Here is a 26,834-nt window from a genome sequence, read left to right on the forward strand (position 1 = left end):
AGGGAGCAGCAAAAGGCCAAGCTGAAGGCAAAGGCCAGGGCACAGTTCCTACAGCCCCTGAGGGATCAACCCCAGGGCCCAAGGGGGCCCCAGCATCCAGGGCACGGCTCGGCCACAAGCACCTGGCACAGGCATTGCCCTCCTCGGCAGGGGAGAGCCCACCCAAACAGCCCCTGGAAAGGAACCAGGGCTCCAGCTGCAGGGCACAACGACACTGCAAGCACAGACAGCAGCACCCTCAGGACCAGCAAGTCCACCCCTTGATGGACATGGATTGGCAGGGCTGTCACAGCTCCCATCACGCCAGGGACCCTCCACACTGCAGCCCTTGAGAACATTCAGGGTGGGTCTGCATTGAGAGGAGGCATTTCCTGATGGACACAGGGGCCTCTCAATCCACTCTGAATCTTAGACCTAAAGGGGAAAATAGTAAAGGAATGTTTTAATTTTTAAGGAAATGAGTGGGAAAGATGAGCAGGTATGATTTGTTCAACCACTATTAGAAGCTGTGGGGGATAGGTTTGAAATAAATGAATTGCTTTTTCTTCCTCCTGTGATTGTAATTAACTAGGAAGGAATTTGAGAGCTGGATTTTAATACTGTAAAAGGGGATACAGAGGCCAGTTCTGCTCTACCGTTGTGTCAAAAGTCTGACAAGGCCCATGCTGAAGTGAACCCCAAAGTGTGGGCTGCCCCAGGGAAAGAGGGAAAATTAGATATGGAGCCTCTACAAATTACTTTAAAGCAACCAGAACGAGCAAAATCCTGTTCCAAGAGAGGGAAGGAAGGGCTCACAGGCTGGGATTGAGTCCCTGTTAAAGGCAGGGCTTTTGGCGCCAGGGATGTCTCCCTACAACACTCCTATCCTGCCAGTCAACAAACTGGATGGATGGACAGGAGGAGGAAACACAGAATTCTCAAGTGCTAAAATGAAGATTAACTGAGGCTGCTTGCCTGGCCCTTCCAGACAGGGTAAAAGAATTTGAATTATAGGTGGATAACAAACAGGGTCTTGCCAAAGGAATTCTTGCGCTAAAATATTTAACCCTATATAGGATCTCCTACAGTTCACGTCTGGCATCAAGGTAAAGGTCTGACAACCAAAAGAGCCTCTAAATGGATGAGCAGGGCTCAGTTATTACAGTATGAAACGTGTTCAATGGCACAGGAGGATTTAGAACTGAGGACGGAGCAAGGGTTTAACCCAGCCTCTTGTTGGAACAGCCTGGAGAGGGGCTGGCAAGGAACCCAGGACTGCCCTCAAGGGCCAGAGCTCCACACCCAGGCTGGGACAGATTGATGATGGGACATTCCCTGGCCTGAGGGAGAAAATGTATTTGTGGATGGCTCTGCAACGGCAGCAGAAGGGAAAAGAGCTACAAGACAGGCTGTTATTAAGGAAGGGCAATCAGACACCACGCAGGTCACAGCACTGCTGCAAAATGTACCGATTTCGGTTCTTTTAAACCTTTTTTCTCTACTCAGGCTTGGTTTTCTTTGCCTTGGGGAAATGAATTTTAAAGCTTTTATTTAAGGGCTGCTACACCACTCAATGGAGATGAGTTTAATATCTGAACAGACTGGGAATAGCCCAAAAGACACCCACAGAGATAACGACCAGCAACAAAACATCATTGCCCAGCAGCAAACAGCAACCAACAGCTACCCCAGACACTGCCCCCGGCAGAGCTGGAGACACCTGGGCTGGAAAAGGCTGAGAAGGAAATCCAGGAGTGTGGACCAAATTCACATCAGAGGGGAAGAAATCCGGGTCCAACAGGAAATCAAATACTAAAAACTTACACAACTTGGAAGCAATGAACATTAAAGCAGTGGATTTAGATTGGTTCAGACTACATAAAGTTTAGGAAAATCTAGTAAAACTCACATGGCATGGAATGATTTTCTCTGCACAGCTGGGCTATTTGTGAAAGAAATTATTTCTGTTGCACATCCAGGCCAGAACCAAGGAATGCCTTGACTCTAACACTAAAGAGATTCTTGGAGAGTTTTTGTTTTCCCTGCAGTTTCAGTGATAAGATAACAACATGATAATAATTTTTTATAATAATTCCCACTTTATATTGTCAGGTGGGTTTGGGACAGAAGTGTGAGAATCAATTTTTGGTCCGGATTTTTCCTAGTTCTCCTTTATGGGGCATTTGTAGAACTCAAGAGCTTTAACCATAATACTTTGAACTTGTAAATAGTAAATACTTTTTTTTAAAACACAGCAGATTCTTTGGGGGCCACATGTGACTCACCAGACGGCTGCCCTGGAAGAGAAGCTCCATTCCAGGCAGCCTCCAGAGGAGCTTTAGAAATGCAAATGAACACTGCTGGGCAAAGTGTGGACAATGCACCTGGGTCCCTTGCCTGGGGCAGGAATTGGGCTGATTCCCTCTGCCCCTCACCCCAAGCTCTGCCTGCTTGCACTGATGGAATTTGCACAGCTCAAGGCAGAGCCCAGGGGGAGGATATCTGACCCTGCAACACAAACGGGTGAAGCTGCAAAAGGAAACAGCAAAAGGAGAATGTTGGGAAAACTTCATTATAAATAAATGGGGGGAATCATCCCTCTGCCCACTCCAACATGTGCTGTCATTGTCTGTGTTATATAGGGTATATTAGAGCAGTGGGGATTTTTTGCTAGCAAAAATTCAGGGAAATAAGCTGGGAATCCAAGGATTTGCTGATTTAATTGGAGAAAAGCAGTCAATTGATGCAGCCCTGGCTGGAGAGAGCGCCCAAAAATAGGGAAAAGATGAACGGCCAGTAGAACAAATTTACAACACCATGGACCAGCCCCTGGGTACCCGAACCAATTCATATCAGGAGCCACAGAACCCATTTCTCATTTCAATGGCATCTTTAGATTACAAGCGGCCCTCGCAATAATAACCAACCAGCCAGCTCCAGCTCCTGACCTTCCTGCTGACCAATCCAATGAAATGAGGAACACACCATTTAACCATGGGATGGGATAATATTACGTTTTAGCAAAAGAAAGGGGAGTTTGTGGAAAATTAAATGACTCAAACTGCTGTTGGCAAAGAGATGACAAAGAAAAAGTGGTGAAACAGATAACAAAGGAAGTAAGAAAGCACCTCATGTTCCAGCCCAAACGTGGAAAGGATGGAAATGGGACAAGGTTTTGTGGCTCCCTGGCAGACCATGGGTTAAACGAATGCTGTTTCTCCTCTGATGTGCTACAGCAACTCTCATCTTTCTACCGTGCTCCACACCTTGAGAGTGCAGCTCATTCAGCAGCTGAGGGAGGGGTAAGGGATTTGTAGATAAGGAAGCAAAGGGCGAAACCACCAGCTTCAATAAATGTTACTAATTAACATGGACTGCTGCTCACAGGAAGTCCCACTAAATTCCTGAACTTCCAGAAGAACAAAGACTTAACAGAGCCGTGAATATCGGCTGTTAGACAAAAGTGGGGGTGCACATTAACGAGGACACGCAGTTGGCGGACGGCGAGGTCTGAACCTTCCAAGTACCTCAGCCAGTGGGCAAAGGGAGAGGGAGGCGAGGCCGGGAAAATGAGGATAAAAAGGAGGCTGCGAACTACAACAATGACAGAGAGTGCACGGCAAATGCCCCATGGCCTCTCTCTCTGCTCAGCAATAAAGTCACTTTTGCAAGACTCCTCTGTCTCCTCTGCGCACAGAAACCTCCGGCCACGGGAATTCCCCGCACAGCCCCGGGCACGGGGCAGCCCCCTCTGTCCCAGCCACAGCAACCGGGCCGAGCCAGCGCTGCTCCGCCAGCGGCTCCTGCCGAGGCAGCGGCCGCAAGGAGACCGCGGGCAGCCGCTCCCGCAGCGCCCTCACGCCAGCGGCAACACGGGCCGGACACGGCACAACGAACCCGCCCGAGCCCCCTGCCGCCCCCGAGGCCCGCAGCCAGCCCCGAGCCCCCGCACAATCCAGCGCGGCTCCCACCTGCGCTGCGGCCGCCTCCGAGCTCCGCCGCCGCCTCACCGCGCTCCGGCCGCTGCCGCCGCTCACGGGACCGCACACACGCTACGACAATGGCGCCGCTGCCCAGCCACGGCCGCCCTCAGCCCGCCACCGAGACCCTGCTCCGCCCCGCTCCCACCAATCAGCGCGCCACAAACACGACTGACGGCACCATCGCCCAATCCCAGACAGGGGCGGGTTCTGCACACGGCACAGCCCCGCCCTGCGCTCTCAGGGCCCCCCGGGCTGCGTGAGGGCAGAGCCGGAGCTGAGGAGCTGCCCTGGAACGGGCCCGGGCCCGAGGGGATTGAGCTGAAAACACAAACAAACTTCTCCGCAGCTCCCGCCACGGCTTTCCCAGCACTGCGGCTCCGGTGGCTCCGGCTCAGCGGGAAGCCCTGGAGCCTCACTTCTCCTACCCCTAATTAGGAGCATCAGTGCATCGCTTTGATTTCCCCCAAAAAGAGAAAACCGCCCCAAGCCCTGTGGATGAGTGGGGGAGGGGAGAGATTTCTGACAGAAAACTCCTAAAACTCAGAGCAGGATAATGAGAAATAAGTCAAGACCCTTAAATGCAGCTTTCCCCCACGCCTCCCTCCTTCCAGCTGCACCTCCTACCCAGGCAGTGCCGCAGACAGGGAATGGGGCCGCGCTCAGTTCATGCCCCGGGGCTTCTCCCTCTGCTCAGGGACAGGAGTCGTTCCCCTGCTGCACCCTGGGCTCTCTCCCACCGCAGACTTCTCCAGGAACTTCTCCAAGCTGAGTCCATCCCACGGGGCACAGCCCCCTCCAAGTGCTGCAGCGTGGGTCACTGTGGCCCGGGGTCAGTCCTGGCAGGACAGGCTGCTCCAGCGGGGCCCTCTGGCCGCGGGGTCACAGCCTCCTCTCAGGCATCGCCGTGCTCCAGCGTGGCTGCTCCGGGGGCTGCAGGGGGATCTCTGCATCCAAATGGATCTGCAGGGGAATCTCTACAACCCCATGGATCTGCAGGGAGATCTTTGCATCCCCGTGGATCTCCAGGGGGATCTCTGCATCCCCGTGGATCTCCAGGGGGATCTCTGCATCCCCATGGATCTGCAGGGGGATCTTTGCATCCCCGTGGATCTCCAGGGGGATCTCCGCCGCCCCATGGATCTCCAGGGGGATCTCTGCATCCCCGTGGATGTGATGGGTGATCTCTGTGTCCCCATGGATCTCTGCATCTGGCACCGCCGTTTTTGGAGGCACCAGGAATAGGCTGAGCTCTGCCTGAAGCTCTTCTCACATTCCCCAAACCCTTCCCAGCACAGGAAGGCTTTTACCTCCTCTCAGCTCCCCAGGCTGGGTTTGCAGCCCCTCCTCGTGGGGGATCTCTGGGGCTTTTCCTCCCCGTTGGATTCCTGAGCCGTGGAGCCGTTCCAAATGGCCTCTTCCACGAGGTTCTGTGGCAGGGATTTGTTCTCCCTGGTCTCTGTCCGCAACTCAGGACTTGGGGGAGGAAGGACAAGGAGAGGAAGAGACAGGGAGAAAGGAAAAGGAAAAGGCAGGAGGAGAGGAAGGAACAAGAAGGAGCAAGGGAGGAAGGAGATGGGAAAGGAACATGGATGGATGAAGGACAGAATGAGGAGAAGAAGGAGGGCGGACAAGGAGAAGATGGGATTTGCCTCCATGGCAGAGGGCAGGGGAAGGAGATCCCCCCAGTCCATCCCTGGCAGGATGGCGTTGGCAGTGAGGCTGTCCTGCAGCGATGCTGGGCTGGGAGATGGAGCGGCAGAGAGGGGAAAGGGGCAGTGATTCCTCCTGCCCTGCCTGGCTGTCCCAGCCTGGAGCGTCCTGGCACTGCCGAGGCCCTTGGAGCGTCCGGCACTCTGGAGCCCGAAGCTCACGGCTGCTTTATAAAGCTGACAAAGTCAGCAGGATGGGTCTGGGTATGATCTGCAGCAAACTGGGTTTATTGGTACAGGAACAGGGCACAGAGCTGAACAGGGCCCAGGGACAAAGACAGGGTGCAAGCTGAGGGCACAGGGGGTTTTTATATGGGGTAGTGAGGGTGGAGCTGAGGGTCAGGGTCCAATGGATATGGGGGAAAATGGGGCAAAGGAGGGGTTAAGGGTCGGGTCAGCTAATAGGGAAACAGGGGCAGAGGAATGCAGTAAATTAGGGCCAATGGAGGGACAGAGAGGGAGAACATTCTAGGGACTAACCAAAGATGGGTAATAGGGGGTGAACTAGGGTAATTAGGCCAACAGGCCAATGGCGCAACATAACTTTCCATAAATCAGCATGTGCCTGCAAAGGTCTATGGGAGAAGCAAGCTTCTCACCATAACCTTGAAATCTATTCTTCTTATTGGGGACCAGTCCCCCATGGGTGGGAGATTGAGACTCCCATGGGCCTCCACACCAGTGCATCTTCCTTTTCCTTGCAGCCTCCTTCTCCTCCATCCAGACAAAGGTTAGGATTGACAAATCCTGGCTTTGAGGGAAGAACAAGGGGTGAGCACCTTGGGTTTTGTGAGAAATGAGCCTCACTCTTTAGAATTTTTGAAAGTTTAATAAGGAATAATAAGGGGCAAATCAGTAACAGGGCTGGGTGCTTGGCAATGGCCAGAGGCACACTGGTTAACCACAGCAACTCTTCTTGTCTAGTTTTCCCATTGTATTTTTGAAATTCATATTCATAATGATTATACATATTCAAACATTTCTTTGAACTCGTTTACATGTTCCAGGAATTCTTCAGGTTGGTTTGACCCCCAACTCGCCGTTTTAGAGCCCGTGCAGGAATCGTGGATTGCTGTTTTAAGGACTGTGTGTCACTCCCTCACAAGGGCCCCTGTTCTGTGGTTTCACCAGGTGACAGTTATTGACAGTGGAAGGGTCAGTGGCAGGGGTCCTCATCACATCCCTTCCTTAAATGTTATCTGACCATGCAGATGGTTTTAGCTATTTCCACAAGTACTTGAAATGAACATTAGCTATTTCACAAATATCTCTGAAGTGTTATTGTCAGTTATTTACAAAAATAAAAGCATTGATTATTATTTCACAACTACAGCTACTTCTGCAAAAGTTAACATTCTAATGTACAACACATGGCATCCACTGTAATATTTTTCAAAAGCCAAAACTATAATGTATGTTTTTCACACTCTCCACAAACTAAAATATCATCCATAAATGGTGTTCTGAGGATATGAGCTACACAGGGGCCAGGGCATTGGCCACAAAAAGCTGGCAAATTATACTACAGCAAAAGCAGTTAAAAGTGATTACAAACTGCACTCTATCAAAATCAGTGTGATTAAGAATAGATTGCAGAAGTCAATACCTAATAGCAAAAGCCAACACTACCCAGTTATTTATAACAGACCCAGGGGAGGTTTTTCCCTTGCATGGAGCACTTGGGCCTTCCCCGGGCCCCTTCTGCCCTCGTGCAGAGCCGGTGGCATTTTCCAGCACACGCAGTTTGTAACCAAGAGCCGGGTGCAGCCGAGAAGGCTCCAAGCGCCTCCTTCCAGGCTGACTCTGCAGGTGCCGAGGCTGCTCTGGGCTCTGCCAGGGCTCTGCTGGGGCTCAGCTCTGGGCCAGGCTGGGCCCGCTCTCCCCTCACATTGCTCCGGGCAGCTGAGGCACAGCGGGAGAAGGAAGGGACACGGCAAGGCAGTTGAGGGTTAAGAGAGTTTTTATTCAAACAACTGCCATAATAAACAGGCTCTCCTAACTACCATAAACTAACTACCAGTGCTAACTACCCTAACCAACTAGTAGTGCTAACTACCATAACTAACTAGTTGTCCTTACTACTGTAACTGAAAGCTGTCCTGAAGGCTTCATCTCCTCCGCTGCTCCCTCAGTTGCTTTGCTGCAGTGATCAGAGGGGTCAGGCTGGAGAGAGGCTTGGCTGATGATAAAAATGGGTCCAAAGGATACAAAGGAAAGAAATGAACTGTTACTTTCCAGAGTCAAGTTCCTCACAGGCTCTGTTGCAACAGGACAAAGGGAAATGGTTTGAAACTCAGGAGAGGGAAACAGGCTCAGATTAGATCTAAGGAAGAATTTTTTAACCAGGAGAGTGGGGAAACACTGACAGAAGGTGCCCAGAGATGTGGGAGGTGCCTCCTCCCTGGAAACATCCAAGCTCAGGTCAGGCAGGGCTCTGGGCCCCCTGAGCTGCTTGAAGATGTCCCTGCTCGCTGTGGGGCACCAGGCCCAGATGAGCTCCAAAGGAGCTGCCAAGCCACAGCAGGCGAGGATTCTGCTTGCTCTGCGTGTGGAACGCAGCCAGACTGGAGACTGTCGGAGGGGGCCCCACAAGAAAACCCCTCCCTGGCGCTGCTGCTTCCCCTGCAGCCCCTGGCCCTCAGCTGCAGCAGCTCCTGGGCAGCCCAGCGCCGCTCCTCGTCCGGCTCCAGGCTGCACTCGAGGCAGTCCCGCAGCAGAGCCGACAGGCGCCGGGGCTCCTGCAGCTGCGGGGTCCCGTTCTGCCGGATCAGAGCGCGAGCCTGCAGGGAAAGCAAACTCAGCGCTCTGCCAGCTCCCTTCACACCCACACGGGCTCACATCCACCCCGGGGCCTCAGCCCCAGCTCCAGGGAAACTTTCCTCCCTGCCACAGATGCTGCTCAGAGCTCATTTTGCTATGCCAACCAAAAAACCCAAACCCTGGGGCTGCCACAGCCACTGCAACATCCAAATGATCTCGCCTTGAGAGCCAGTTCCATTGGCTGACTCTGTCAGTAGGAACCTCCATCAGAAATAGCCCATTTTGCTTCTCCAAATGTGGACACCAGCTTTACAGGCCATTTTCCAGAGTCAGTGTGGTCTGCCTGTGTTATTTCAGAGGATTCTTACATCAAGGTCATCTCTGCAGTGCCACTGACACTCAAGTAAATGCATTCCTGCTGCCCCATCCCAGAAACTGCCAGGCAAGAAACAGGAGGTTTGTGATGCTGAAAGATCAGGCTTGGTGACGCGGAGAAAGCAGCTTGGACTATGAAAGAAATATGTTAGACTATGAGGATGTTAAAACAATCATCTTCATGTTCTCAACAAATTTCCCTGTGAGAAGAATCGGGGTGGAGATCAACTTGCAAAATATCTTTTAGAAACTCCTGCAGAAAGCTTGTTTTTCGGACTGGGATTTGGGGGTGGTTTGGGGTTTTCTTGCAAGGTAACATTAGACCTGATGCACTTGCTTCACATTTTCAGGTCATCCTCACAGCCAGATGAGCTCCAACAACATAAATCCCAAAGCAAATTGTTGCTGGAGACTGAGGAATATTCTCCTGTGTGGAGGCTGGAGTGCTCTGGGAATTCCCTTCCCATGTACAGAAACCTCCAGCTGCTGCTCCCAGTGCAGGGTCCCCCTGTGCTCACAGGCCTCTGCAGCCACTGCAGAATTTGCCTCTTACCATGGCCGCCGTTGGATTCCCTGAAGTAAGGAGGTTCTCCTTCCACCATCTCGATGGTCACAATGCCAAAGGCCCAGATGTCCACCTTGGGGCCATAAGGAGATCTGGTCACAACTTCTGGGGCCATCCAGTGAGCAGTGCCCACCATGGAGCTGCGCTGGTCCTGCTCAGGGCTGAGCTGAGCACAGAGGCCAAAATCAGCTGAGGACAGAAACAAACCCTGTCAAAGGCAGCTGGAATGAGGAAACCAAGCACCAAGATTCCCCACTCTCAGTCTGAGAGTGCAGTAGTGAAGTCAGCTGGAAAAGCCCTCAGGGCTGTAGCCAAGGAAAGATGGAACTGGACCCTTCAAGAAACCCTCAGCTTTCATGCAGTGGCTTTTACTGATTCCCTTGGAGATTTAGATTCCCACTGCTGCCCCTCTGGCAGGGCCATAGGCAGAGCAAAGGCACTGCTGGCACCCTGCTCCTCTCCTGAGCTCTCTGCAGGGGCAGCCACTCTCAGCTGGCAGCAGGGGCCGGGCAGTGCCCCCAGCAGCCCTTGTGGGGCTCTGGCCCTCCCTGGGAAGCAGCCCCACACCCGCAGCCCGGGAGCGCCGTGCCTGGCCAGGAACACCCACCCAACCTGACAGAGCCGTCCGTGCCCAGGAGGATGTTGGAGCTCTTCAGATCCCTGTGGATCACCCGCTTGGAATGGAGGAAATCCGGGCCCTGCACACACTGAGAGAGAACAATGTGGTAAATAGGTGTGATTCGTGCTGATAAAATTGAAACAGTCATCAATATTGATACAGTAATTAATATTTGGAAATTATAAAACAGATAAAAGTTGTAATGCCAAAGAAGAAAGGGAGAGGAGGGGCTCTACCCCCCTCTCCTGGCAGATGTTCAAGGATAGGAGGAAAAAGCAAGAGATAACAGTTACTAAAAATTAACAGAGAGAAGTGAAAATCTGGTTGGGTCCCAGGAAAATACCCGCTATAAGAGATTTATTGCTTTGATGCTAAAATATAGTAATATCTTAGTTTTGGCTTGCATTATCCTGGCTTGGTGCGCATGTGTAACCCAAAGGTGAATTAAAGGACAATGAAGAAGACTATATGGCCTTCATCAGAGACGACCCCCAAAGACCTGTGCGACCACCAAACCGAGTGGTGGCGCATGCGTGGTAAAGGTGGTGAGGAGGGCAGAGACAGAAAAGTGACGAACCAAAAATAGGAGGAGATGGCATTGACACATGGCATATAAGGGGCAACTTTCACTTGGCAAGATTGTACATGAAGTGGCAAGGGTCATTGAACCCTGCCCTCCGTACCCCGCGGTTGTTTTATCTTATGCGCTATTATTTGAACCATATTATCCCTTATTTATATATTTGCTAAACTATTTAATTAAAATTGCTGCTACCTTAAATATTGTTTGGGTTTTTTTTATGATGGGATTATTGGGCAAATATAACTCCTGCGAGCACAGAAGGACACCTGTCAGGGCTGGGCTGGCTGCTGAGAATGCCTCAGGCAGGAGGATCCTCCGGCAACGAGCCCAGAGCCACTCTGGGCACTGAGGCCTCCGTGTCCCACAGCAACGGGAACACCACGGGGACGTGGCGCTGTTCCTGTGACATCCCAGCAGCAGCTCACGCAGAAACCGCCTGGAAGGTTCTCCTGTGTCACAAAGGAGCACAAAGAACCCTCCCAGGGCACAGCCTATGGCCCAAAGAGTGCAAGAGGAACTCGGAAAATGCAGCAAACAAGGATACCCTATAGCCCAGTCTGAACACTGAGGAGGAACAAGGACGGCACCAAACCAAAGGAAACGTGACCTTTAGTCACTGATACTTCTGACTAAAAGCAGCAAGCCTTGTTCCGTCTGGGATCTTTGTTCTAGTTCTAAAAACGAGCAAGGTTCCCCACTCTAAATACACAGAAAGCAGGAACTGGGGAGGAGGTGAGATTAGGAAGGAGGAGGAGGAGGAGGGAGAGAGGAAAAGGAGGAGGAGGAAGAGGAGGAGCAGGAGCAGGAACAGGAGGAACAGGAGGTTCCAGTGCCCCCTGTGGCCGCACCCGCGGGACCATCGCCCCCAGCTCATCCTGCAGGTGAGCGGGGAGGGGGAGCTCGTCCCAAATCCATCAGGGGGGTCCCTGAGAGGGTTTTTTATTGGGGTGTGTTTGGAGCTCGCAGATTGTGAAATTGACCCCAAATATCATCTGGTGTCTCTGGGAGGTTTTTTTCTCTGTGTGTGTAGGTTTGGATCTTGCAGGAGCCCAAAGCTGAGCCCCTTGGGGGGATCTTTGGGGGCCCACGTGGCCATTGCCCCTTATGGGCAGGGGAGGACATTGGTCCTGGGGACCCCCGGGAGAGAAGAGGAGGGGAACCCCTGGGACCCCCAGAATGGAGAGAGCAGAGAGGGGTGATCCCAGAGCTGGGGGACCCCGGCAGACTGGAAAGGGAGGGAGCCTGGGGAGGAGGGACCCCTGGGATCCCTGGGACCTCAAAGCAGAGCATCAGGGTTGAAGGGACCCCATGGACCCCCAAAAGCCCCTGGATCATCCCTAAGCAGGACGCCGGAGAATGAAGAACCCCTGGAACCATTGGACCCCTGTGATCCCAAGGAAAGGAAACCTGTGGAACCCCAAAAGTGGAGAGATCAGCAATAGGGAGCTCATGTGAGAGTTTTTTTGGCCTAAATCTTGATGTGTGGAGATTTTCATGGACACAAGACTCCTGCTGAGTTCCGGAGATGGACCTGGCCAGGAGGAGCCTCTACTCCAAGGCGCTCCCACCTTGGTTTCCCCCAAACCCGGGTCTGTCATTCCCAAGCTGTGGCCAGATGGAGGAGGAGGAAAAGCCCCAGAGATCCCTTATGAGGAGGGGCTGCAAACCCAGCCCAGGGAGGGGTGAGGAGGAAAGAGCCCCCCTGAGCCAGGAAGGCGGCCAGAGATGCAGCCAGAGCTCAGAGCTGGTGGAGAAGCCTCATGGCAGGGAGAAGCCCCACAAGTGCTTGGAATGTGGGAAGGCTTTCAGCTCCAGCTCCACCCTGATGGAACACCTGAACACCCACACTGGGGAGAGGCCCTGGGAGTGTGGGGAATGTGGGAAGAGCTTCAGTGGGACCTCCAACCTCAGCAAGCACCACAAGATCCACACTGGGGAATGGCCCTAGGAGTGCTTGGAATGTCAGAAGAGCTTCAGGTGCGATTCAGAGATCGTCACTCACCAGCACTTCCACACCAGGGAGAGGCCCTGCGAGTGTCCCGAGTGTGGGAAGAGCTTCGTGTGCTGCTCCAGCTCCATCCCCCATGGGAGGATCCGCGCTGGATGATCCACAGTGAGCCCCGTTGGGCAGAGCCCTGGTGACGCCTGTTCTGGGTGATCCGTGTTGGGCAGGGGGAAGGTGTTGGAGAGATTTCTTTCCCTTCTCCTTGTGCTGCTGTGATTTGGTTGGTAATAAATTCCCTCTGTGTGTCCAGGCTGGATCTGTTGTGCCCGTGTGGGATTTGCTTCGGGATCTCTCCCGGTCCTTGTCCCCGCGCAGGAACCCTCGGTTCCATTTTCTGGCCCTGTGCGGCTGCGGGGGGCAGGGACAGAGCGGCTCTGGGGGTGCCTGGCATCGGGCCAGCGTCTCCGCTCGCCACGGGCAGCCCTGAGATGCCGCGCACCTGGGCACGCATTGCTGGGCTCACCTGAGCTCCCACCTGCCCGGCGCCCCAAGGTTCCCCCTGCCCAAAAATCACCCAGCCCGGGGCTGCAGCGTCCCGGAAAGGCCTCAGCCAATGGCAGCGCAGGCAGGAGGAGGCTTAGCCAATGAGAGCTCGGGGCGTTGGATTTCCTCATCGGTTGCCGGGCAGAGCCCGTGGCCGATCGCTGCCCAGAAGCGGCGGCAGCCAATGAGAGCGCGCGGCGCTGCCGAGCCCGCCCTGCTCCGGACTGGCGCTCCCAGCGCAGCGCGGCTGCTTTGGGGCTGCTGCTCCCTGCCCGGCCCCGGCCATGGGGCGAGGGGCGGCAGCTGGGGCCCTGCTGGTGGCACTGGTGGTGCTGGGAGCCCCCCTGGCTGCGGGCGCGGAGCTCTCGGGTGAGCGGGGGGCGGGAGGCGCTGGGACAGGGGGGGAGAAGGGGGAAAAGGGGGCGAAGAGGAACGCCCGGAATGGAGGGGGAGGAGGAGGGGACCCCCCAAAGGGAGAGCGGGAGGGGCTGAGGGGCGGGGGGAGGGGAGGGAGGGGTGGGGAAGGGGGGAAAAGGGGAGGGGGGGGACCTCAAAACTGATCGCAATGGGGCCTGGGGATTGGGGAATTGGTGGGAAAATGGGGAAATGGCACCCCAAAGTGAATTGGGGAGCGGCCGGAGGTGGGAGGGGAGAGGATGTGGAAGGGGAAATGGGGGAAGGGCGGCAAAGAGGAAGCGGCAGCGCGGGCAGGCGGGTCCCATGGCGGCCGAGGGGCACAGGGGGTGCGGAGTGGGGATCCGGGGTGGCCCCGGAGCTCTGGGGGTTCTGGGGGAGGGTGTTGAAGAGGCACCCCCCGATCTATGTTCTGCACACACAGGGGTGTTCCAAAGGATGACAAAGTCCGAGTGTTACTTCATTAACGGCACGGAGAAGGTGAGGTACGTCCAGAGATCCATCTACAACCGGGATCAGTTCATAATGTTCGACAGCGACGTGGGGCACTTTGTGGGGTTCACCCCCTATGGGGAGAAGTTGGCCAAGCGCTGGAACAGCAACGCGGTATTCATGGAGGACAGACGGACTGCGGTGGACTGCTTCTGCCGGTGCTGGTACAAGAATTTTACCCCGTTCATCACGGAGCGCCGAGGTGAGCGCGAGGGAGAGCGTGTCCCCTCGGGGCCTGCCCTGCCAGTGACCCTGGAGCCCCTCAAAATCTCCATGGGCATCGGCCCAGAGCCCTCAGCCCTCCTTGTGCCGATCCCCGGGGTCTCCAGATCCTCCCAGTCCCTCCCAGTGCCCCCCCGCGCGTCCATTTCAGCGACCCGTAAAGTTGACGCTTGGCAACCAATGAGATCGCATCATGTTCATGACTCATCTGTTGCCAGGCAGACCCGCATCGCCGAGTGCCTCGCGCCGGACTCGGCCTCCCAGTGCCGCGCACTTCATTCCCAGTTCCTCCCAGTGCCACCAAGATCCCTCCCAGTGCCATTCCAGTCCCTCCAAGACCATGCCCAGTTCCTCCCCAGTCTCTCCCAGTCCATTCCCAGTTCATTCACAGTTCACTCATAGACCTCCACCCTCTCTCCCAGTTCCCCCATTCCTTCCCATCTCTCTGTGTCACCCAACTCCCTCCCAGTCTCTCCCACTCCCTCCCAGCAGATTCCAAATCCAACCGAGCCCATTCCCAGTCCCTCCCACCACATTGCCCAATCCATTCCCTGTCACTCCGAGTCCATTTCAGTCCGTTCCCAGTCCCTCTCCAGCCCAGCCCACCCCTCCCTTCTCTCTCCCAGTGCCCCCCAGCTGATCCCAGTGTGTCCCCGCTCTCTCTCTCTCTCTCTCTGTCTCTGCCAGCGCCCCCCAGCGTGTCCACCTCGCTGGTTCCCCCCTCGAGCTCCCAGCCCGGCCCCGGCCGCCTGCTCTGCTCCGTGATGGATTTCTACCCTGCTGCCATCCAGGTCAGGTGGTTCCAGGGCCAGCAGGAGCTCTCGGAGCACGTGGTGGCCACCGACGTGCTCCCCAACGGGGACTGGACCTACCAGCTGCTGGTGCTGCTGGAAACCCCCCCCCCGGCGCGGGCTCAGCTACAGCTGCCAGGTGGAGCACGTCAGCCTGGAGCAGCCCCTGAGCCGGCACTGGGGTACGGGGGAGCCTCTGGGGGCGCTGGCAGAGCCACTGGGCTGTGCTGGGAGGCACTGGGAGGGAGCTGGAGAAAGCCGGGCTGGAACTGGGAGAGGGGCTGGGGGCTGGGCAAGGGCTGGGAAGGGGTTTGGGGGATGCTGGGGAGGGTGGGATGGGCTTGGGGGGTCGTGGTGGGCACTGGGAGGGAGTTTGGGGGCGCTGGGTGCAAAGGGCAGGGGGTTTGGAGGATGCTGGATGCGACTGGGAGGGACTGGAACGAGCCTGGAGGGGGCGCTGGGAGAGGCTTGGGGTGTCGGTGAGAGGTTTTGGGGGTGCTGAGCCCTGCGGACCCCCCAGAGATGCCGCCGGACGCCGCCCGCATCAAGACATTGATGGGGACTGGGGGCTTCGTCTTGGGCTTGGTCTTCCTGGCGCTGGGGCTCGGCTTCTCCCTGCTCAAGAAGGTCAGGGCGGGTGCCGGGGGTGGCGTCCCCGCCGTGGCGGAGCGTGTGCGCTCCCGCCGGGGCCCCCAGCCCGGTGTCACCCCCTTTTCTCTGCCCACAGAGCTCCTGAGCCGGCGGTGGCCGCAGCCCCTCCCCGTGGGCTCGGGCCCGGCCGGGACCCCCCGCTCCGCTGATTCTGGGGGGGTCCCGTGTCCCCCCCAGCCCCGCTGGCGCTCTGCCCCCGCCCAGTGCCTGCTCCCAGTGCTCCCAGTAAAGCTTCCCAGTTGGCCCCGGGGCCGTTTATTGGGGGGCAATGGGGAGGGATTTGGGGGGGGCGATGGGACGGATTTGGACAAAGGGAGGGGGACAAAGGGTGGGGGCTGGGCCCGGGGGGAGGGGTCGCTGCCCGCGGATCCCGCAGAGCCCGGTGCGGGACGAGCTCCGTGCGCCGCTCCATCTCCATCCCCCGTGGGGGGATCGACGCTGGATAATCCCGGGTGACCCCCAGGGTCAGAGCCCCCCGTGTTGGGAACACACCTGGCTGGGGGTTCCACATCTTCCTGGCCCCCCCGTGGACACCTCGATGAAGGCCGGGGGATCCCCGCTACTTTTCCTGTTTCTGCTCCTCTCCTCATCTCCCCCTTCTCTTCCCCCGGTTCAATCGCTCCCCCCGCCCTGCTCCTCCTCCTGCCTCCTTCCCCTCTTCTCTCTCACATCCCCCGCCCCTTCCTCAATGGTTTCTTGAAGGGTCCAGTTCCATCTTTCCTTGGCTACAGCCCTGAGGGCTTTTCCAGCTGACTTCACTACTGCACTCTCAGACTGAGAGTGGGGAATCTTGGTGCTTGGTTTCCTCATTCCAGCTGCCTTTGACAGGGTTTGTTTCTGTCCTCAGCTGATTTTGGCCTCTGTGCTCAGCTCAGCCCTGAGCAGGACCAGCGCAGCTCCATGGTGGGCACTGCTCACTGGATGGCCCCAGAAGTTGTGACCAGATCTCCTTATGGCCCCAAGGTGGACATCTGGGCCTTTGGCATTGTGACCATCGAGATGGTGGAAGGAGAACCTCCTTACTTCAGGGAATCCAACGGCGGCCATGGTAAGAGGCAAATTCTGCAGTGGCTGCAGAGGCCTGTGAGCACAGGGGGACCCTGCACTGGGAGCAGCAGCTGGAGGTTTCTGTACATGGGAAGGGAATTCCCAGAGCACTCCAGCCTCCACACAGGAGAATATTCCTCAGTCTCCAGCAACAATTTGCTTTGGGATTTATGTTGTTGGAGCTCATCTGGCTGTGAGGATGACCTGAAAATGTGAAGCAAGTGCATCAGGTCTAATGTTACCTTGCAAGAAAACCCCAAACCACCCCCAAATCCCAGTCTGAAAAACAAGCTTTCTGCAGGAGTTTCTAAAAGATATTTTGCAAGTTGATCTCCACCCCGATTCTTCTCACAGGGAAATTTGTTGAGAACATGAAGATGATTGTTTAACATCCTCATAGTCTAACATATTTCTTTCCTAGTCCAAGCTGCTTTCTCCGCATCACCAAGCCTGAGCTTTCAGCATCACAAACCTCCTGTTTCTTGCCTGGCAGTTTCTGGGATGGGGCAGCAGGAATGCATTTACTTGAGTGTCAGTGGCACTGCAGAGATGACCTTGATGTAAGAATCCTCTGAAATAACACAGGCAGACCACACTGACTCTGGAAAATGGCCTGTAAAGCTGGTGTCCACATTTGGAGAAGCAAAATGGGCTATTTCTGATGGTTCCTACTGACAGTCAGCCAATGAAACTGGCTCTCAAGGTGAGATCATTTGGATGTTGCAGTGGCTGTGGCAGCCCCAGGGTTCGGGTTTTTTGGTTGGCATAGCAAAATGAGCTCTGAGCAGCATCTGTGGCAGGGAGGAAAGTGCCCCTGGAGCTGGGGCTGAGGCCCCGGGGTGGATGTGAGCCCGTGTGGGTGTGAAGGGAGCTGGCAGAGCGCTGAGTTTGCTTTCCCTGCAGGCTCGCGCTCTGATCCGGCAGAACGGGACCCCGCAGCTGCAGGAGCCCCGGCGCCTGTCGGCTCTGCTGCGGGGCTGCCTCGAGTGCAGCCTGGAGCCGGACGAGGAGCGGCGCTGGGCTGCCCAGGAGCTGCTGCAGGTGAGGGCCAGGGGCTGCAGGGGAAGCAGCAGCGCCAGGGAGGGGTTTTCTTGTGGGGCCCCCTCCGACAGTCTCCAGTCTGGCTGCATTCCACACGCAGAGCAAGCAGAATCCTCGCCTGCTGTGGCTTGGCAGCTCCTCTGGAGCTCATCTGGGCCTGGTGCCCCACAGCGAGCAGGGACATCTTCAAGCAGCTCAGGGGGCCCAGAGCCCTGCCTGACCTGAGCTTGGATGTTTCCAGGGAGGAGGCACCTCCCACATCTCTGGGCACCTTCTGTCAGTTTTTCCCCACTCTCCTGGTTAAAAAATTCTTCCTTAGATCTAATCTGAGCCTGTTTCCCTCTCCTGAGTTTCAAACCATTTCCCTTTGTCCTGTTGCAACAGAGCCTGTGAGGAACTTGACTCTGGAAAGTAACAGTTCATTTCTTTCCTTTGTATCCTTTGGACAGCACCCATTTTTATCAGCCAAGCCTCTCTCCAGCCTGACCCCTCTGATCACTGCAGCAAAGCAACTGAGGGAGCAGCGGAGGAGATGAAGCCCTTGAGGACAGCTTTCAGTTACAGTAGTAAGGACAACTAGTTAGTTATGGTAGTTAGCACTGGTAGTTAGTTATGGGAGTTAGGACAGCCTGTTTGTTATGGCAGTTGTTTGAATAAAAACTCTCTTAACCCTCAACTGCCTTGCCGTGTCCCTTCCTTCTCCCGCTGTGCCTCAGCTGCCCGGAGCAATGTGAGGGGAGAGCGGGCCCAGCCTGGCCCAGAGCTGAGCCCCAGCAGAGCCCTGTCAGAGCCCAGAGCAGCCTCGGCACCTGCAGAGTCAGCCTGGAAGGAGGCGCTTGGAGCCTTCTCGGCTGCACCCGGCTCTTGGTTACAAACTGCGTGTGCTGGAAAATGCCACCGGCTCTGCACGAGGGCAGAAGGGGCCCGGGGAAGGCCCAAGTGCTCCATGCAAGGGAAAAACCTCCCCTGGGTCTGTTATAAATAACTGGGTAGTGTTGGCTTTTGCTATTATGTATTGACTTCTGCAAATTTTTCTTAATCACACTGATTTTGATAGAGTACAATTTTGTCGTGGTTTCACTGACAGGAAGTAGGCGTTTTTTTTGGGATATGCTGTGGTTACCAAGAGATGCTCAGGTTTTGACATTGACACCTGATGTAGCCACTGAGGTTCGGAGACACAGGGGTTAAAAACCAGAGCTGCTCCTCTGGGAAGCTCTCTTGGGACTTCGAGGGAAAGTGGTCGAATCTCCCTCCCCCATCCAGCTGCTGCTGCTGGGCGGGGGAGGGGCAGCCATGTGGTAGGCCTGGGCCTGGACAGAGATGGGAGGTGAGGAGGCCCTGGAGGATGGAAGGGTGGAAGAGCGCCAAGAGACATCGGGCAGCCACCCCCACCCCCCCCCAGGGGAGAGAGAGCGAGAGAGCCGGCATCTGAATTTGATAGTGGGCAGCCCAGGAGGAGAAGGGGGGGGTGCAGCGAGAGGGTGCCCGGCAGGGCAGCGTGGGAGTTCCGGAGCTCCAGACAGGCATGAGACTGAAATTTTTAACTCTTTTCTTGCATGATAGAAACCTTGCAAATGCTGGTCCTCCTGGAGCTGAATGAGAAGAGAGATAAGAGATGAGATAAGAGGGGATGGGCCACGAGGGAAGTGCAGAAGACTCTTGAGTGCGGGGGAGAGATGACGGAGTGGCCTTTTGGCTGGACTTTTCTTGTGTGGCCATAGATGGAACCATTTTTTTCCTGTGACCCAGAGACTGCATTTAGGGGGAGGCAGTGCCTCAGAACCAGGAGGGTTCAGTGTGGGTACCCCTCAGCCCCAGGGATGCAAAAAATTTGGGGGGGACAGATGTCCCCAAGGAGAGACTCTGCCTTTTTGGAGTGAGACAAGGCATCCTTGAAAGACAACCCTAGAAGCAGCTCTGGTCCATGCACAGTGGTGAGAGCACTGGGCATGGAAGGAAGATGTCACAATGGCAAAGGACTTTCCGGGCGGTGCTGAGTGACCTGGAAGCACACAAGGTTTCAACGTGTTTCCAGGGGAAGCCTATGGTGCAAGAAGGACTCCTTTCCTCTTGATGAATTGAAGATTGAGTATTCTAAAGGGTGGTGCCGGACTGAGAGTTGGTGATTTGGGGGGAATGTATTGCTTTGAGAAATTTGGTGGGTGGGAGGAGGAAAATGCTTTTGTAAAGTTTTCATTTTCCTTGTGTTTTTTTTTTTCTTTTCTTGTAGTTTAGTTAATAAAGTTTTCTTTATTTCTAAGCAGGAGCCTGCTTTGCTTATTCCTGGTGACATCTCACAGCAGACACCAGGGAGAGGGTATTCTCATGGGGGCACTGGCATTGTGCCAGGGTCAAACTATGACACATGGGAAGGTTGAATGGGAAACCCACTTCTGTCCTGGCAGCACAGGTGCATCAACTCAAGGAGGGAAACACTAACCAAGGGAGTTCCACTAAAGTGAAGGTACCTCTAGCATGTATGCCCAGGAAAGGGGGGCCCTGCCTGTAGCCAGGGAGAGGCACGGGAAAACCAGATCTTTTGTACGGTGTGGATCCGATGGCCTGGCACATCAGAACCACAAAAATACAATGTCTTAGTTGATACTGGTGCGCAGTGTACCCTGATACCATCAGGGCATGTGGGGGCAGAACCTGTTTCCATTGACGGGGGGATCCCAGCAATTGACCCTGTTGGGAGCTGAGGTGAGCCTGACTGGGAAGGAGTGGCTCCTTCCCAGAAACATCCTGTTGTGACTGGCCCAGAGGCCCCGTGTATTCTGGGCATAAACTTCCTCCGAAATGGCTTTACAAAGACCCAAAGGGACTCAGGTGGGCTTTTGGCATAGCCGCTGTAGAGGCAGAGAACATGAAGCACTTGAACACCTTGCCTGGACTATCAGAAAACCCATCTGCAGTAGGACTCCTGAGGGTAGAACAGCAACAGATACCAATTGTCACCTTGACAGTGCACCGCTGGCAGTATTGGATGAATTGGGATGCCGTGATCCCCATCCACAAAATGATCCATGAGCTGGAGTGCCAAGGGGTGGTCAGCCAAACCCACTCACCCTTCAACAGCCCCATCTGCAGCAAAGTGGTTTGCCACCATTGGCATTGCTAATGCATTTTTTTCAATTTCTCTGGCAGCAGAATGCAGGCCTCAGTTTGCTTTCACGTAAAGGGGTGTGCAGTACACCTGGAACCGACTGCCCCAGGGGTGGAAGCACTGTCCCATCATCTGCCATGGACTGATCCTGGCTGCACTGGAAAAGGGTGAAGCTCCAGAACAGCTGCAGTACATTGATGACATCAGTGTGTGGGGGAACATGGTGATGGAAGTATTTGAGAAAGGAGAGAAAATCATCCAGAATAATCCTGCTGTGCACCGCCCACTTTTGTTTCTGTCCAGGCATCGCCCCTTTTCCACACCCCATTCATTGCCTGCCCCTTCCCACGCTCCTATTCCAGCCCCCCAGGCCTCTCATCTCCCCATCGGCCATCACTCACTGGGCCCCGCCCCATTTCCCACAGTCCCATTTCTAACTCTTTTCAGTCCCTGCCCCCTCCCTGCTCTGTCGCTCCCCACTGGCCGCCCCGAGCAGTCCTCCCCCTCTGTGGGCATGACTACAAGACCGATTGGCATTTATTGAATGGCTCCACGCAGGGTTTTGGAGCCAGCCTGGCCTTGGCAGGGCCCAGTGCAGGCTGGGGATTCGGGGGAGGCCAAGGGGTGTCCTGACACTCTGGGTGGGGCTCATGGATCAGGGTGGTCCCAGCACTTTGGGGGGACAGTGAATGGGGGGGCAGTGAAGGAGGGGTCCCAGTGCATGGGGGAGTAATGAGCCTTAATTGGTCTTATCCTGGCAAGCTATGACAGCTCCAGAGCTCAGCCCCCAAGGGAACTGAGTGCCAGAGGCCAGCTCGCTCAGACCAAGGCCGCGGGTCAGCCCCTAGCAAGCAGGGAATATTCAGCTCTTATAGAGATTAGCCAGCTCTTATGATTTCAGCTTTGCTTGCTAGGCAGCTTGCCCTTGGCTTGAGGCTCCAGCAGACGGTAGAGAGAGGAGAAGGAGAAGACGCCGGCTGTTCCACGAGTATGACTTTATTGGAGGGGTCCGTGAAGGGTCTCAGCACTTCTTCTTCTAAGTTAGTAGGGGTACAGTATGCTACTTTTATAGCCTTGGCCCAGTTCCAGTCTTGACCAATGGCAAAGGTTAGAGGGACCATAAGTGACCAATAGTAGGGTTAACAAGATATTGCCTTACATGGTTTTAGGGATAGGTTATAGGGCGGATGTCCCTGGAGTCAGAAGCTTCTTTGCTGCTGTGTCAGCATTTCTATTATTCAGATTCTCCACGGGGCCCTGGCTAAAGCTGTGTGTTTCACCACAGGGGAGGCCGTGGTAAATTCAGGGGTGTCCCTGGTGATAATGGGGTGCAGCCATGATATTTTCTGAAAAACCCTTTCCTTAGGATTTTTTCTCCTGAGAAGCTGAGAGGCCTCAGAAACAAAATGTAAACAATGGTTACCTGCTGCTGTGGAATGCAACAGGCGCATCTGTGATTGGTGTCATGTGGTTGTTTCTAATTAATGGCCAATCACAGCCCAGCTGTCCGGACTGTCTTGGTCAGTCACAAGCCTTTGTTATTCATTCTTTTTGTATTCTTAGCTGGCCTTCTGATGAAATCCTTCCTTCTATTCTTTTAGTATAGTTTTAATATAATATATATAGCATAAAATAATAAGTCAAGCCTTCTGAAACACGGAGTCAGCATCCTCATCTCTTCCCTCATCTGAAGACCCCTGCAAACACCATCACAATGGGGGGTCCCGGTGATAACAGGGCGGGGGCGACAGGACCGAGCCCCAAGGGACCATTATGCTACCATTAAAAAGGCTCTACAGTGGACAAAAAACCTAGATAGATTATATTGTACTAACAAGTAGATACAAGGAATTATCAATAATTGATATCAATATCAAGCAACATAGCAAAATAATTGTGATAAATTACCATGTGCAAAAGCCAATACAGAAATGCAAAAGCCAATTATTATATTGCCATTTATAACACAGTTCTGCTGCAGCCACAGCTCTGCTGCAAGGCACTGAGGGGGTTCATTCACCCCCTGACCTGCCACTATGTCCCTGCGTGTCCCTGAGTGCCACCAGAGTGTCCCCAGTGACATCACCCCAGGAATTCCCACCAAGAATATCAATGAAAATCCACAGAAAATTCCCCAGTTTTGTCCCAAATCCTGTGTGGAGAAGAGGGAGGGCACAGATGACATAAGCGATGTCCCCAGTGATGTCACCACCCCCAATGACATCACAGCGGTGACATCACTGTCCCTGCAGCAGTTTTGGGATGTCCTCCATGGCTTTTTGGCATTGCTCGGCCACCGTGCTGCTGCTGGGGCCACCATAGGGACTGAAGAGGAGGTTGTGGATGTCCCCAAGTGTGCCGAGCAGGTGATGCATGAACAGGCGAGTGCTGGCCTCCCACAGCTGCTCAGCCTCAGCCACGGGGGCCTCCATGGCCTCGGGGACATTGTGGGACGCCTCCTTTGTCCCCTCCAGGGCAGCGTCAATGTCCCCGAGCAGGTGCCACATTTTCCAGGGGTACCCTGTGGCTTTGTCACATGCGGTCACCAAGCGCTCCAGTGGACCCACGGCCACACCTGCCCACTGTCCCCTCCTGGTGGCTGCCCTTGCCTGGCTGGCGGCCAATATGGCCTCTCTCATGGCCTTGGTGGCTGCCACCACCTCAATGGTGGCCACTGCCACATGGGCCTTGTGTGCAGCCACTGCCAAGGCCAAGTCCTTCATGGCCAGAAACACTGGAGGCCGCTGGGCCATGGCCATCAGAGTGTGCATTGACATCCCCTGGCGGGTGGCCTTGTCCCATGGGTCCCCAGCCTGGGCAGCGGTGGTGGCTGCAGCACCGGCCTCAGCAGTATCCATGTCCCTGCAGGTGTCACAGAGATCAGCGGCCTCCCTGGCCAGCTGGACCCAGCTGTCCATGAGCATGGCCACCAAGTCCCGCCAGACACTGGCCCAGAAGATCTGTGGGTTGATGTTGGAGAACTTGAGGACTCTCAGGGACCAGGCCAGAGTGAGGACATTGAATCTGCCCAGGGAGTTGACATCGCCATGGTCCAGGGTCTAACAGAGGTGCCAGGTGAAGTTCCTCAGGGCTGCGTGCAGGGACTTTGGGTACACACGCCGCCACACGCACTTGTATGGCCTGGTCACTGTGGCCACCACCTTGCCCAGGGTAGCCACCGCAGCCACCAGTGGCTCTAGCAGCTGGGGAGAGGAAAGAGGAGGTGTCAGGGACCCCGTGGCACTTGTGGCCACCTGTGGTGGGCCCCTGTGCCCTCCCAGGGTCCCCTTTGTCCCCTCCTTGGAGGGCTCTACTGTCCCTTCTATCCCTTTGTCACCTCCTCGTCCCCTCTGCCAACCCCCCTGCCAGGCCACTCAACCTCTCTGCCACCTCCCTGCCACCCTCGGTCCCTTCTGCCACCTCCCTGCCACCCTCGGTCCCTTCTGCTGCCTCCCTGCCACCCTCGGTTCCCTCCACTCCTCTGCCACCTGCCCCCATCCTGCCACACGCTCCTGTGCCCTTTGTGACCCTCTGTCCCCCCTGCCCCCTCCCCCCACCCCCCGTGTCCACTCTGCCACCTCCTTGCCGGGATTGTCGCACCTTGCAGGGGTCCATGGCCGCTGGGGACACGCTGGGGACACTCCAGGGACACTCCAGGGGTCGAACACGGCCAGGGTGGTGCTGGCTGAGTCCAGCAACACTGCGGGGACATGGGGACACTGGACAGGTGGCACCAGGGACACAGCATTGCCACCAGTTCCAGCCCAGTGCCTGGTTCTGTCCCTCTGTCACCATAGACTTGACCTCACCAGAAAACCTTTTTCATAGGGGCCATTGATCAGCCGTTCCAAAACCAAATACTGGACATATGTCAACTCCCAAGGTGGACTGAAGACCCTGCATGGGTTGACCAATGGCCCTTATGAAAAGAATGTCTACTAAATTTAAAACATCTTGGAAGAGCAATTGGCCTTAGGCCATATCTGTCCATCTTCTAGCCCCTGGACCACCAATATTCTGTATACCTAAGCGAAATGGCAAGTGGTGAGCTATTATTGGGCAGTAAATGCACTTATTGAAGCTATGGGTGCTCTTCCATCACCTACAACAATGCCATCCAATGGCCCTTAGTAATGTTAGACCTAAAGATTGTTATTTCACCATATCTTTACACCCTGATGATGCACCTCTGTTTGCCTTTTCTGTGCCTACCTCCAAGCACGCAGAACCTCAGCCTTTGAGACTTTGTGTTAAAGTCACCCTCACTTTAAATGAATTACAGAAACTGCTGAGTTCTTTGCATCCTATTTTGGGTACATCCACAGAACTTTCACATCCTTTGTTTGGCTTAGAGGAAACCCCTACCTGCATTCGCTTTGACAGCTTATCCCAGAAGCTAGAAGTGCCCTTGCACACTGTGCTCAAGCAATAGAAAACCAGCAGAATTGGAGAGGAGATCCTGATAAATCTGTGTACCTTGCCATAATTGCTAAAAAATTTCAACATTTTGCTGTTCTGTTTTGATTGTTTGCTAATGATAAAGATCGTTTGCATGTGTTAGAATGGTTATTCTAACCTCACATAGCAACAAAACCTGTGTGGACTGTTAATGATATGTTCTCTTATTTAGTTATGAAAGGTAGAAACAGATTGCAAACTCTCAATGGCCAGGATCATCATGCCATCAACGTACTTGCAAGTAAAGACAATTTGGCATGGTTGCTTTTAGAAGACTTTGACAGCAACTAACTTCCAAATTGTGCTTGCAGGTTTTTCTGGACAATTATCTATCCATTATCCCTCGCATCGTTTATGGACAGAGATGGGTAACCTCCCCCTGCACTCAAAGCATCATTGCAGCATGACCCCTGTCAACAGACCAACTGTTTTTACAGATGCATCCAGCAAAACCAACAAAGGTGCAGGGATTTGGCATGAAGGTGACTCTTTCCAGTGGCATAAAAGGGTATTAATGTTAAAGAATGCCTTGGTGCACATTTTAGAATTGGCTGCTATCCGCTATGCCTTTCAGTGATTTTCCCAGGAACCACTTAACACCGTAACTGATTCTTCGTATGCTGCCAATGTTGTATTCCATTGACAATTTTCCTATTTAATGCATGTTAATAACTATCTTTTGTTTACAGAGTTAAGAACATTGTGGACTTTAATTAACAGCCAGCTGCATGATTTTCATGTGTTGCATGTTCGCTCCCACACAGGTTCACCTGGCCCTATTGCAGAAGGTAATAACTATGCAGATGTCATTGTCATGACAGGTGTGGTACCAAATATTGATAAGCTCTCATGAGCTCTTAGAGGACTTATCACAGCTGAGATAGCCCAGCTACTTCAAATGGCATAAAATTAGCAGGATGACTTCTGAGGTAGTGTTGGAAACAGGAAAGATTTAATCAAAGGCAAATAACAAAGCTCTTTGCAGATAAAACCTGAGCCAGGGGCAAGAGGTTCTTGCTCCTGCTAAAAACACCCCACAAAAACAATGATTTCTTTTGTTCTCTTCTTTTTCTAGTGAATTACTTAGGCGGGACTTTTTGGCTTCTGCCCAATTGGGTAGCCTTAGGTTTGAGATGAAGTCCCAAAGGTCCTGTGAAGTGTCTTTTTACCAAATTGAGGAGAGAAACTTCTGGGTTTTTCCTTTTTAAGGACATAAAGGAAAATTTGGTCACTCTTTCAATAGGGGGAACATTCCTACAAAATACTTTTGCACAGGCCAAGCTATGTCACAACTTTTTACACTAGAATGCTTATTCTCTTCACAAGCAATTTCAAATAACTTCCTCACAAGCCCATGATATCCTATTGTCTTGTCCCTCCTGTCATGAGGTTGATCCTGCTCCTTTAGCAGAAGGCACTGAGCCCTGAGGTTTAACTCCTAACTCCATTTGCAAATTGATGTCACCCCTATCCCAGAGTTTGGTTGCTTAAAATATGTTCACGTTTCCATTGACACCTATTCTCATTTTCTAAAAGCAACTTCTTACA

General features: G+C 54.1%; 1 pseudogene; it reads left to right on the forward strand.

The window, feature by feature from the left end:
* LOC128945572 (HLA class II histocompatibility antigen, DR beta 5 chain-like) overlaps positions 1 to 15,601 on the forward strand; it is a 60,766-nt pseudogene extending 45,165 nt beyond the window's left edge.
* Positions 15,602 to 26,834: the final 11,233 nt, after the last annotated feature.

The sequence above is a fragment of the Melozone crissalis genome, unplaced genomic scaffold (assembly GCF_028551555.1).
Source record: "Melozone crissalis strain CALT ecotype California unplaced genomic scaffold, PUWL_Pcris_2 ptg000066l_1, whole genome shotgun sequence".
Lineage (NCBI taxonomy): Eukaryota > Metazoa > Chordata > Aves > Passeriformes > Passerellidae > Melozone > Melozone crissalis.